At 42.3% G+C, this 12,843-nt stretch overlaps 1 pseudogene; it reads left to right on the top strand.

The window, feature by feature from the left end:
• The first annotated feature begins 2,801 nt into the window (after positions 1–2,801).
• On the top strand, positions 2,802–2,919 carry LOC126482561 (5S ribosomal RNA; annotated as a pseudogene).
• Positions 2,920–12,843: the final 9,924 nt, after the last annotated feature.

Below are 12,843 nucleotides of genomic sequence, written 5' to 3'. Positions count from 1 at the left end.
CACTCACAGGGCCAGAGTTGAACCTGGTGGCCGAAACTGGAACTAATTTTTTTTCCAGCGTAAATGTGGCCCAAAATAACACATTTGGATACCTACCAAGTTTCGCTACCAGACTACAATTACCACCAACTCTGTACCTCAGTGAGTAGATGAATTTTAATTACAATTACCCAGTACTAATGAAAATCGTTGTTCTATTCTTCTTTCACATCCACTGTTCTCAAATAATGAAATTTTTTATTTAATTTAACTTGGAATCTGTACACCCTTCATGTCGCCGCAGTCCTCTATAACCGTAGGGAGGGAAGTCGTGTGCACTTCCTTTCTAAAGGATATAAACTTCGTTCTGTGTGTGATCGCACAGTGTTCGTATGTTCTGACATGGGAAGTGGGAACAAGCCCAGCATTTACTTAAACAAGCGTGCGAAAGCACCTAAAGCCACACTCTGGCTTGCTGGTGGCCTAGCCACGGTCGTTAATCTGCCACATGGATTCGATCCCTCCTGTCTGGTGACTTGGGTGCTGTGCGTTACACTACACCAGAGGTCGGGAAACTGTGACTCGTGAGCCATGTCCAGCTCTTTGGTCCCTTAAGTGTCGATCTTCTAAAAAATATCGCTTGCGGATACACAAGAATATTTTGATAAAGATAAAATGCCAATGCATATCACTAAGTCGTATCTTTTCATCGTGTTCTACGTGCAATGCACTACTACCGGGCACGTGTCCCTGCAGGAAACGCTGGAACTGTAGTTAAAATCCGCACCCCTGTGATTGGTAACTCCAGTTGTCTCTGTCCGGTCCGAAGCGTTTCACCTCCCCACCTGCGGCACTTTTCCCTCCACCCCCAGCAGTACTGTGCAGTTAGGGACCACAAAACTTCAATCGCTCTTTAGGCATGGAAGGCGAGCGCGATTTCTGTAGCAACTGAGTGAGCCACACAGTCAGAACTCTCATCATGCTGTGGTTAGTGCTAGTCGAGTTCGAAAATCCGTTGAGGCCGAAGAAAGTACAGGGTGTTCATAAATGAATATCATGGTTTTAACGCTTTATAGTATTTATTACATTAAACTACAGTTATAAATGATATGTCAAATGAAAGAGCAACTCCAACAGTTTTACCAAGAACCTCATAAATATTCAGTGAGAGCATCTTTTGTCACACTGCACACATCTAGTCTATAGCCGAGTTCTTCCCAAACATTGATAAGTGTGTCTTCAGTGATTGTAGCAACAGCTGCATCAATCTGGTTTCTCAATTCAGGGAGGTCTGCTGGTAGTGGATGCAGATACACACGTTTCTTGATGAAGCCCCAAAGGGATAAATCGCATGGCGTTAGGTCAGGTGAACGTGGAGGCCATGCAAAGCAAGCCGTGTCATTGGGCCCCTTGCGGCCTATCCAGCACTTGGGTACAGTGACGTTCAACCAATCGCATACTTCGCTATGCCAGTGAGGTGGCACACTATCTTTCCAGAAAATGAAGTTCTCTGGCTCATCTTCTTCCAAATGAGGGAAGAGCCATTGATTTAGCCCATCAAGGTAAGAAGTGTCAGTTACAGTAGTTTCATCAAAAAAGAAAGGCCCATAAACTTTCCGCCGGGATACGGCACAAAAAACAGTCATTTCAGGGGAATCTCGTTGCATTTGTACCACCTCATGAGGATTTTCTGAGCCCCATATGCGCACATTGTGGGTGTTAACATGTCCACTGAGGTGTAAGGTCGATTCATCACTGAAGACAACATGGTACAGAAAATCTTCATCGTCGTGAAACAACATTTCGTTTGCGGAGTTGGTACATAACCCATGGTCTGCCAGCTTTCGAGCCTGTAATAACTGTAAACCGCAAGGACATAGTTGTACGCGTTTTCTTAAAACTTTCCAAACAGTCGACACGGGAACTTATAATTCACGACTAGCCTTCCGGACTGATTTCTTTGGGCTTCGAGTGAACGACTCTCTCACTCGCTCAACAGTCTCCTCACTAACCCTTGGTCGTCCTATGCTCTTCCCTTTACAAAGGCAGTTGGTATCTTCAAACTGATGATACCATCTATGAACGTTATTATCACTTGGAGGATAACTACCGAACTTCAGCTGGAATGCACACTGCACAGTAACTACAGATTCGGTCTTTGCAAACTGCAAAACACAAAACGCTTTCTGTACACTAGTCGCCATCTTCGTTACTACCGCTGTCTAGCGGATTGCGGAGGAAACATTGCGCGCTGTGCATGCGCACTGGTGCCAAACACAACTGTTTGAGGTGCTCTTTCATTTGACATATCATTTATAACTGTAAGTTTAGTGTACTAAATATTACACAGCGTTACAACCGAGATATTCGTTTATAAACACCCTGTACGTACTCGAAGCATAAAGTTACCCTTTTTATTTATTTATTTTCCAACCAGCTGAAAACCGTATAGGTGTTTGTGTCGTCAGTTTAACAATCGTCATTATTTTGTGTTTGTGGCTTTAGTACACACTGAAACTGTAGTATCATAGATTGATGCCACCCCCACCGGTGTCTCACACTTGGCAACGGCAATGCACGATTTCGACAGACCCCGATATCGGTGGCGCGGGGACCGGGCGGATCCAATTATGTCTGCCTGCTACCACGCCTCCAGCAGCTCCGACTATGAGAGCCTCTGCCTCTGCAATACAGGATGGCCTGTGACAGCTACACAGCCCAGTCCCAGTCAAAGTCTTCGACTGTCTTCAGTCTGCTCGTGAGTTAGGATCAGGAACCTCAAATGGCACGACTCTCTTTAGTTTGCATGTTGTAATAGCTGGGGCAACGACCTTGCCGCAGTGGATACACCGGTTTCCGTCAGATCACCGAAGTTAAGCGCTGTCGGGCGTGGCCGGCACTTGGATGGGTGACCATCCGGGCGGCCAAGTGCTGTTGCCGTTTTTCGGGGTGCACTTAGCCTCGTGATGCCAAATGAGGTGTTACTCGACCGAATAGTAGCAGCTCCAGTCACAGAAAACCATCGTAATGACCGGGAGAGCGGTGTGCTCACCACACGCCTCTCCTATCCGTATCCCCAGCTGAGGATGACACGGCGGTCCGATGGTCCCGATGGGCCACTTGTGGCTTGTAATAGCTGGACTTCATTGCTGTTTCTACTTTTCTAAAGCTACTTCACAACGCCTGCAGAAAGCTATAAGTTAAATAAAACTTCTATTTACTGTATTTATGTGATCAATAATAATTTCTGCTCTTGACCGTCTTCCCTGTGACGACAGCTGGTGCACAACTCTGTAACCCACCTCACCTTACCGTTGTGTACAAAGCAGTACACAACAGAAACATCGTTTGGGTGCCCTGTTTGAAATACGTACAAAAAAAAGAAACAAAGAAAATCGGAAGACGAAAACCGGCAATTTGCAGTACACTTGACTGCCACTTTTTGTGTTTACTAGAACTTACATGGCCTTCCAACCTGTGTTATTTGCCAGACAAAATTGCCTCATAACAGGAAATGAAATTTGTAGACACTTTACTTCTAAACATGAGTCATTTTGTGCTCAGTATCCTGTCGGTAATGCAAGGAAGAAAGTAGTTGAAGACCTTGACTAGATTAAAGAAAAGTAAAGTTCTTTACTTAATTACGGACCAAACCTTCGAACGACGTTAATATTGAATGTTCTTTGGTTAGAAAGCAAATCAACAATTTGGCCAAGGCTAAACAGACGTGGGTGACGTTGATCTGGAAGGAAAGACATCGACATCGACTACAGGCGATAATGTCCAAGCAGTGGAGGAACTGATTCACAGATATCGTTCGATTTTCCGACAGTGGGGGCGTTCATACAGCAGTTCTCGAATGGTTTCATGATCAAGCAGTGGATTCCAATGATTGGAAAACTGACCAATTGATGAAGGTCCCGACCGATGATAAAAGAGACTTGGTGACTACAATGAAAAATAGTGTTACGTACGTTTGAATTTTGAAGTTTAGTACAGCATTCAATAAAATTTACTTTGCCTGCCAAGATAATATGTAAGTTAATTTTTTGATTCCACTCTTAAAAAGTCGATTAATAAATGCATCCATTGATCTGATTTGGGATTTTAAGAACAAAGCTGATATTCTTACAACAGAAAAAGTTACCATTGTCTGCTACAACAGTGATAGGTGGAACAGTACAAATATCTTCCAATACAATCAGAAAGCAAGTCGCAGATCTTAAATTGAATTCAGCTTTATAAGTAGCAGCTGACAAGTCCTGTGAAATAAATGGTACAGCACAAGTTTGATTTTTTTATGATTTATTTCATCTACGTCTCCTATAGAAGAATATTATCTCTTTTTGGACAATCAGATTGAGGAACGCCGGCTTAGTATAACTCCAAGTAAGATAACAAACAATGTTCCTGCCTATATAGTTTGAAATTTTAAAATATGGCTCTCAAGAGAAAGTTTATTCATTGTGCTGTTGTAACTTGGCTCTTTCGACTAATGAGTTTGCTGACAACTGCGCAATAATAGGTTATTAACCAAAATTATTTTAGTACCATATAATCAGTGTTGGATATATCTTTCGTATAAATCTTTGACAGTATTCAAATGAAACTGTCGACTACCTTCTAAGGAAGTAATTGGAGCATTGATTCTTAGTAATTGTTTTAAAACCCGCCAGTCGTTATTCTGTCGTCAGTTGCGTGCTGTAAAGAACATTTCTTGACATGGACGAAAAGAATTCTTGTGGAGAACTTCGGTTTTTTGTAATTTTATGCTACATTTTAGGTACTGCTCCTCTTACCATTGCACAGAGGAATGGAAAGCCTTTAGTGTCCACGATTGGGAAACTGTACAACATTTTATTGGCTTCATTGCTGCTTGTTACAACATCTTACGAATTACGCGTATGGGCACGGGATGTCTATAAAATGAAAAGCATACTAAAGTATGTACACGTCTCCAATATGGTTCTTCTAATTCTTACGACATTTATAACAATGCTACGGAGCGCAGTTTTGAGGCAAAGGCACGTCGATGAGATGGGCAGAAAACTTTTCTCGGTTGATGCATTTCTATATAAAAATACTGACAAGGAATACATTGCTGTTGCCGCTATTTTGCGTCGATGGGTAATTGGAGTGAACATTTATTTAACATTTTTGTGCGTGCTGACTTGGTACTTAAATGGTAGTCTGTCTTATTTCATAACAGCTGTGCATTTCTGTTATGTTTCAAGAAGTATGGTCATCCTACAGTTTTTAACCTTTAGTATTATACTGCGCAGAAGATTTCAACACCTGAATACAAGCATTATTCAAGTGCTAAAAGTATCTACAGAGGATGAGCTTGATTATATGATATCATCCTCGGTAAACATTTATTCGAGAAGTGCTATATCCCATGTATATGAGGAGATAACTGCGGCAGGTTCACATGAATTATCTCATAGGAACAGAATACTCATACAGGTGAAACGAAATGCGGCATCGCCTGCAAAAATGATGCTGAAATGCGATATCTGTATTCAGCTCGACGGGCTACAGAAGGTACATTACGTTCTTTACGATTTGGCTAGAGATATCAATGCAGCATACGGCGTACAAAACCTTGCAGAAGTAACGACGTCCTTTTTAAATATTGTTATAAACATTTACATGACATTAGTGGATTTTCTCCATATAGGAACACTCTGATTTGGTGAATCTATAGTGGAGAATGTACTTCGATTTTATCCGTTTGTGTTAATGTCAGTGTGGCGTCTGATCGGCATAGTCTACAGCTGTGACATGGTCGTCCAAGAGGCCAACCGCACAGAACAGTTGGTCAACAAGCTGCTGCTGCTGGTGCCACTCGGAAGCTGTGGCCATTTCAAGAGACTGCAGAGTTTCGCACGCCAGATGGCTCAGAGTCGACTCCATTACGATGCAGCAGGACTTTTCTGTATTGACTGGGTACTACTGACGAACTGTGTGGCCACCTTGGCCACCTACCTAGTGATTCTCATTCAGTTTGGCTTATCTGGTGACAGCAACACGTGAGAATCGCATGAAGTTTTCAGTTTGATGCTGAATGACAATGGAACTGAATCTTGAGTGAACATCAATAGCTTGATCACCAACAGCAATGCATATCGTAGCATAAACGTTTTTCCATCCCATTTAACTCATTCTTTCTTTTTATTCTACTGAGATAAAAATATTGTTTGTCCTTGTAAACAAATGATGTTTCTGTTTTTGTAGCACTTTTCACATCGTGAGTAGAATGCACAAATTACAAACTATCTTTATTCAAATCTTAGTCATATTTTTATTTTTATTGTATGCCTTGCACATAGCCAAAATCTGTAAGCTAAGAAAATTATATGGACCATCTCGACATAAAATGTGTAAACTTAGTTCTTGTGCATTCGTGTCTTACCTGTTTACAGTGTGTCTTCTGGTAACAGAATAGGGAAAAATCTCGGTATTTGCTGTTAAAAAGTGTGTACTACTGCCTAAAATTCAACCTGAGACTGTCCTGCATACCATACCATTGATTATTAACCGTCCTAGTATCTCTGGGGTGAATATGAGCCCCCGAAGCACATTGGAAATATAAATATCCCTTGTTTTGAAAACTATTATTTTTAAAATATATGACTTTCTCCATCTGTGACAGTTGTATGCAATGACGTTTCGCTCATTTTTATATTTACAACACATTATAATTTTTTCTAGATTTTTGCACTGAGTACACCTGTGATCGGTATGAAAACAACTTAAATTGTTTGTTTGTTTCTTAAATGTAACACTTATGAAAATAGAACGATGAATATTATGTTGAACAATTGTTATACCACACACCTGAAACAATTAAAATATTATTTTCCTGTTAGTTGCGTACCACTGTTAGGGTTTCTCGCATCAGCTACTGTTGTACTCTTCCTAGTATCACTGGGGTCAATATGACTCCATAAGCACATTTGAAAATCGTATCCCCATGTTTCCAAAATATATAATTTTTTCTCACTGAGCCAATTGTATCTAATGATTTTGTTCGGTTTTATATGTACGACACCTAAATATGTAGCGCTGTAATTGCTGCCTTTCACATAAACCATTTTCACTAACAACGCACAGTCGCTCTTACTGACAGCTGTAATGTTCACTCACGTTATGGACCGTCAAAAGACAGCATGAATGCAATAATGTAATATAAACATTGTACAATGCCCAATTTACACTTAGTGACCAAAATATGAACTCATTCTTTCCAGCCTAAAGCGATTCCTCATGAAGGGATTAGCATATCTACCACGTTTCACAGCCATACGATATTTACTGTTCTCACTAGAACTCTGTTAGGCCACATGGCCATTTCCACTGGACCCTGGGGTAGTGGCAGGGCGTTGCACGGTCTGATGAATCCTGATACTTGTTCATCATGCAGACGGAAGGGCGAGAGTCTGTCATCTTTCAGGAGAAAAGCTCCTTCACATCTCTACTGTGGGGCGGAGACAAGCTGGCCGCGGCTCCATTGTGCTCTGGAAAACATTCACATGGGCATCCATGGGTCCAGTGGAGCTCGTGCAAGACACCTTGACGGCTGAGCCGCACCCCGGTTGTAGACCACATACACCTGTTTATGATAATCATGTTTCCCGATGGCATTGGCATTTTTCCAGGAGATAATGCACTGTGTTACAAAGGCAGGAGTGTGATGGAGTGGTTTGAGGAACAACGTGGAGAGCTCTAATTGATGTGCTGGCCCCCCAACTCGCCAGATCTGAGCCCGATTGAACACATCTGGGATGTGGCTGAATGTGGCATCAGAGCTTTGCACCTCAATCCTCAGAGTTTATGGTAATTTGGTGACTTGTGTGTGCACATAAGTTTCCAACTCCCCCCAGCGACCGACCAAGGCCTCTTTGCTTCCAGGCCATCACACGTTGTCGCTGTTGTACGTTACAAAAATGGGCAGAGTGGCTATTAGGTAGGTGGTCATAATATCGTGGCTGATCAGTATGTAGGTTCTGTATCCCCTCCAAAACCACTGGACTTGGTACTCTCATCACCTACTGTATGCAAAGGTTAGTTGTGGGAGTAACAACCACCTGTCAAATGGGGTGGGGGCTGGGTTTCAATTTATTTCACTAACTCTATTCGAAACACCTTTCACAGAGGGTACCTGCATAACCGCCAGAGGTACCTACAAAAATTTTTCATTGGGTGGCATGCAGTTGAGGAGATATGACGTCATAAACGTTGAGCTGCGTGAAAATTTGAACTGCATGAGGAAATTCGCTAGAGATTCAGGCGAATAGTGTGTACAAATACACGTTAAATATTTCAAATATACGTGATGTATTTGATATGTGTGTATGCAGGCAAATTCAAGTGTAAAAAGATCGCTCAAAGTCACTGGAATGATCTCAATTAAACTTGGTACACATAGTACACATGATCTCGAAAGAAATACTGAAGGGCGTGATAACTTGGAGAAATAATGGGGGCAGCGACGGGCGGATGAGAACGTCAGAGAGGGGAAAGGAAGAGAGAAACGAAGTAGGAGGAGGAGATGGAATTTTATTGGAGAGGGACAGATAGAGGGACAGGACGAGATGGAAAGAGAGTCGAATGTGGAGGAGGCGGGCAGAGCGAGAATGGGGGGGGCTGGCCAAGCAGGAGATGTGCAGTAGGAGGGGAAAGGGGGAGACAAACAGAGGACTGGAATAAATATATAACAGGACAGTGCCTGGTACTCAGGTAATATCTTCTGTTTAAGCATCATCACAGTAAGGAATATACCACCTATGATTTTGTTTCCAAACCTTTAGGTGGTTTTTCATGTGTTTTAAATGTTCCTACTATAGTAAGTGGACGAAATTGGCCAAGCATCTCAGCTTTCTTTAAATTTATTTTTTATTTTTTATTTTTTATTTTTTGTCATCAGTCTACTGACGTAGCACTTGCAACCTACGTTCTCAATTATTTGCTTGACGTGTTCCAATCTCTGTCATCCTCTACAGTTTTTGCCCTCTACAGCTCCCTCTAGTACCATGGAAGTCATTCCCTCATGTCTTAGCAGATGTCCTATCATCACACCCTTCTTAATACGAGCACTTCGTTCTTGATCGTCCACTCTTATTATTCCCTCTTGGTTGTTGTACATATTGTATATGATCCGTCTCTCCCTATAGCTTACCCCTACTTTTTTCAGAATCTCGAACAGCTTGCACCATTTTATATTTTCGAACGCTTTTTCCAGGTCGACAAATCCTATGAAAGTGTCTTGATTCTTCTTTAGCCTTGCTTCCATTATTAGCCGTAACGTCAGAATTGCCTCTCTCGTCCCTTTACTTTTCCTAAAGCCAAACAGATCGTCACCTAGCGCATTCTCAATTTATTTTTCCATTCTTCTGTATATTATTCTTGTAAGCAGCTTCGATGGATGATCTGTTAAGCTGATTGTGCGATAATTCTCGCACTTGTCAGCTCTTGCCGTTTTCGGAATTGCACGGATGATGCTTTTCCGAAAGTCAGATCGTATATCGCCAGACTCATATATTCTACACACCAACTTGTTGCCACTTCCCCCACTGATTTCAGCTTATATGAGTAGTGAAATAAAGACGAAACCAGCATAGTCCGCATTGTTACCAAATTTATTAAAGATGATAGCTCTTCTTGGGTGGTCATCTCACCTCCTCTCTATAGGACGTAGATGTGGCAACGTCACATTGTTAACATGATCATCCCAACTTCTCCCCCTTCCCCTATTTCCCCTCACTGCCTCCACTTCACCTCTCTTCTTCACTACTTTCCCTCCTGTCTCCCACTTGTGAAATGGCAAGAATTACATGCAATCTGTCCTGAGCTACTGGACAGGCAGGTCATCAGGACTGCCTTGGGAACTGTTATTACCTTGCTTGAAGAATTTATTAAATTTTTGGCGGGGAAACCGAACTAACAATTACAATACAGCCTTGCTGGTTAATTTCAAACTGTTTAAAATTGGCGGGATGATACTGAAACGCATCAAAAAATGGGAATAATGACATGAAAGTGATGGTAAATTCGAATAATATATTGTTTGTTTATTTAAACATTAATTAACTTAAGTAATTAAATTGCTGGAAAATGTATTCAATTGACGAGATGTTGGTGTTGAACAGAGAGGAGTTTAATAAGGTAAGCATACAGCTAAGAACTCCATCCATAGCCTCCTGCAGGAGGAATGGAAGGAGGTGACAATGGATGAGTGTAGGGGAAGTACCTTTCAGCAAATAATGGTGATGCAGTTCGATGGACTGAGGATGCATTTCGTGACTCATAGAGACTACTGCTTGTGCTGGAGCTGTTTGTGTGTTTTTTTTTAATGGCTGGTCAATCCAAGGTGTGGGAGACAACATCGTCCCATTCCATTATACCAGACGGAATGAATCAGAGGTGTTCACCTAGGTGTATAGGGCTCGACTGAGGAGCCCTAAGACACGTTTTATTCCCCTGTCCGATCGTGTGTATGTAATGTTCAGCTTGCTGTCTGCCATATCTCACAATACCGCTCGAAATTGTAGGGCAATCGTCTACAGCCACTGCCACAAGAATTGCTTACTGCACATCTACAAGTATGTTGCTCCTGCGAAACTTGTACGCAGTTACATGGTAAGAAGTGATAGGACAGCAAACATTTACTGTAGTGTAGGAAGGCCAGCACTCACTACCACAACCGATGGAAAATGCTTCATTCCTGTGATTACACATCGAAACATCGTCACTCATAGACAATGGATCATAATGCTAGACACGCAATGAGAATTGAGAAAAATCATCGTAATAACACAACTATGGCATAAACCGAACCTGAACGATCTCGCCTGGAGAGAGTGGCGACAGCTGCATGTGTATTCGCCTCGATGTGTGGATACAGACTAAGTCTTACCTCCCCTCTTATCTCCCCTCCTCCCACCCACTCTTCTGCCTTAGCTAGGGATACCAGTCTTCCAGATCTGTTCTAACCTGTCGCTGATGGTACACAAGATCTATAATATCAGTCACAGAAGGAAAAAAGGCTCAAGCCAACTGTTAAACGCATTTCTCGGCTAAACTGCCCTCCTCCCCAAACTCCGAAGAACTGAATGGTCAACATCTGGGTGCTTTCAAATGTTGTAGATGCGCCGGCACTGTTTGAAAGTATCCTTGGTCAAGTGAAATCAGCCTAATGTAGGCAAAAAGCTGAAATAATACGTCCTGCGTTAACGAGATACACACAGATCCTTGAACTAGTCATCTCATTGTGCATCGATCTGCCCGTTCTGCCACCAACAGTTTGAGATCAGTGCCTACACTTGCTAGCCTTCGCCCCAGTATGCGTTTATAACCTTTCATTGCTCATGCAGACACAGGTCAACTTCCTGTTGCAGCTCTCTATACATTGGACAGGGAATCAAGTCAACATGCAGGACTGTTTCCGGAATTTAACTTTCCATAAACTGCACCACTACATGAGCCTGCAGACTTGCTCCCTGATGCTTTGATGTAGGACATCGAATTATTTCCAGATATCTAGTTTCCACTAAATCCTTCGCATGCAGCTCTCGTCAATTCTCATATAGCTAAAAAACGAGGGTTACTATACTTTCAGTCATCTAGATCGTTTAATTTCATGCATGTCCCATCCGGAATCCATGCACTTAGATCTTCGGAAAGAGGGAATTCTCAGGATATTTTTGGTAGGTCGAAAAATATTACCCAACAAAATCAAGGCACACCTAGTTCTGTTAACGATATGAGCATATAAAATCGGACAAAATGTGGAAACAATGACATGAAATCGCTAAAATTGCGAAAGTCGATGGAAAATGCGTATAAACTGAGGGTACTTGAGGATGTGAGAGAGGGTGTTCATGTGTCTGCTTGGTGCTGGAAAATTCTTTGCCATCAGAACGAATGTGTGACAGCAAAAGGAATACTAGAAAAAGTCGACAGGGAAGTCCTCGGCACTAGGTAAACAGTAATTGATCGTGGACAGCGATAAGACTACTGGAACAGACAGTTCAACCTTGATGACCACCAAATGCAGAGTAATAAATTTTTATGTGCCGGGTCAGAAACTCAGTTGTGACTTCAAAGTTGTTGGCAACCACCTTTTAGATTTTTATAAAATGGACTTGTGACTATGATAAAATTTATGTCCCCCACAGCTAAAGAGCACTGTTTCACTAGCCTGACGACTGCAATATACAGCTACAGAATGGATCGCGTGTTTGATCCTATGCAAGAATGTTTAAAGGTTTTAAACTCCAACAAACAGTATTTACAGCTTCTTGGTAGATTAAAACTGTGTGCCGGACCGAGACTCGAACTCGGGGCCTTTGCCTTTCGCGGGCAAGTGCTCTGTCAACTGAGCTACCCAACTGAGCTACTCACACCCCGTCCTCACAGCCTTACTTCTGCCAGTACCTCGTCTCCTACCTTCCAAACTTTACAGAAGATCTCCTGCAAGGTTCGCAGGAGAGCTTCTGTAAAGTTTGGAAGGTAGGAGACGAGGTACTGGCAGAAGTAAGGCTGTGATGACGGGGTGTGAGTCGTGCTTGGGTAGCTCAGTTGACAGAGCACTTGCCCGCGAAAGGCAAAGGTCCCGAGTTCGAGTCTCGGTCCGGCACACAGTTTTAATCTGCCAGGAAGTTTCATATCAGCGCACACTCCGCTGTAGAGTGAAAATTTCATTCTAGTATTTACAGCGTCTGGACGTGTGACAACGATGAACTTTGCTATTTATTAGCTAAAGAGCAATGTACTGCCAGCTTGGGGGACTTAAATATACAACCCCAGAATGGATTGCCTGTTTGACACTGTGCAAGACTGTTTATGTGTTGTAAACTCTAA

Source organism: Schistocerca serialis, chromosome 5 (assembly GCF_023864345.2).
Source record: "Schistocerca serialis cubense isolate TAMUIC-IGC-003099 chromosome 5, iqSchSeri2.2, whole genome shotgun sequence".
NCBI classification, from domain to species: Eukaryota; Metazoa; Arthropoda; class Insecta; order Orthoptera; family Acrididae; genus Schistocerca; species Schistocerca serialis.
This window is presented reverse-complemented; position numbering and strand designations above follow the sequence as displayed.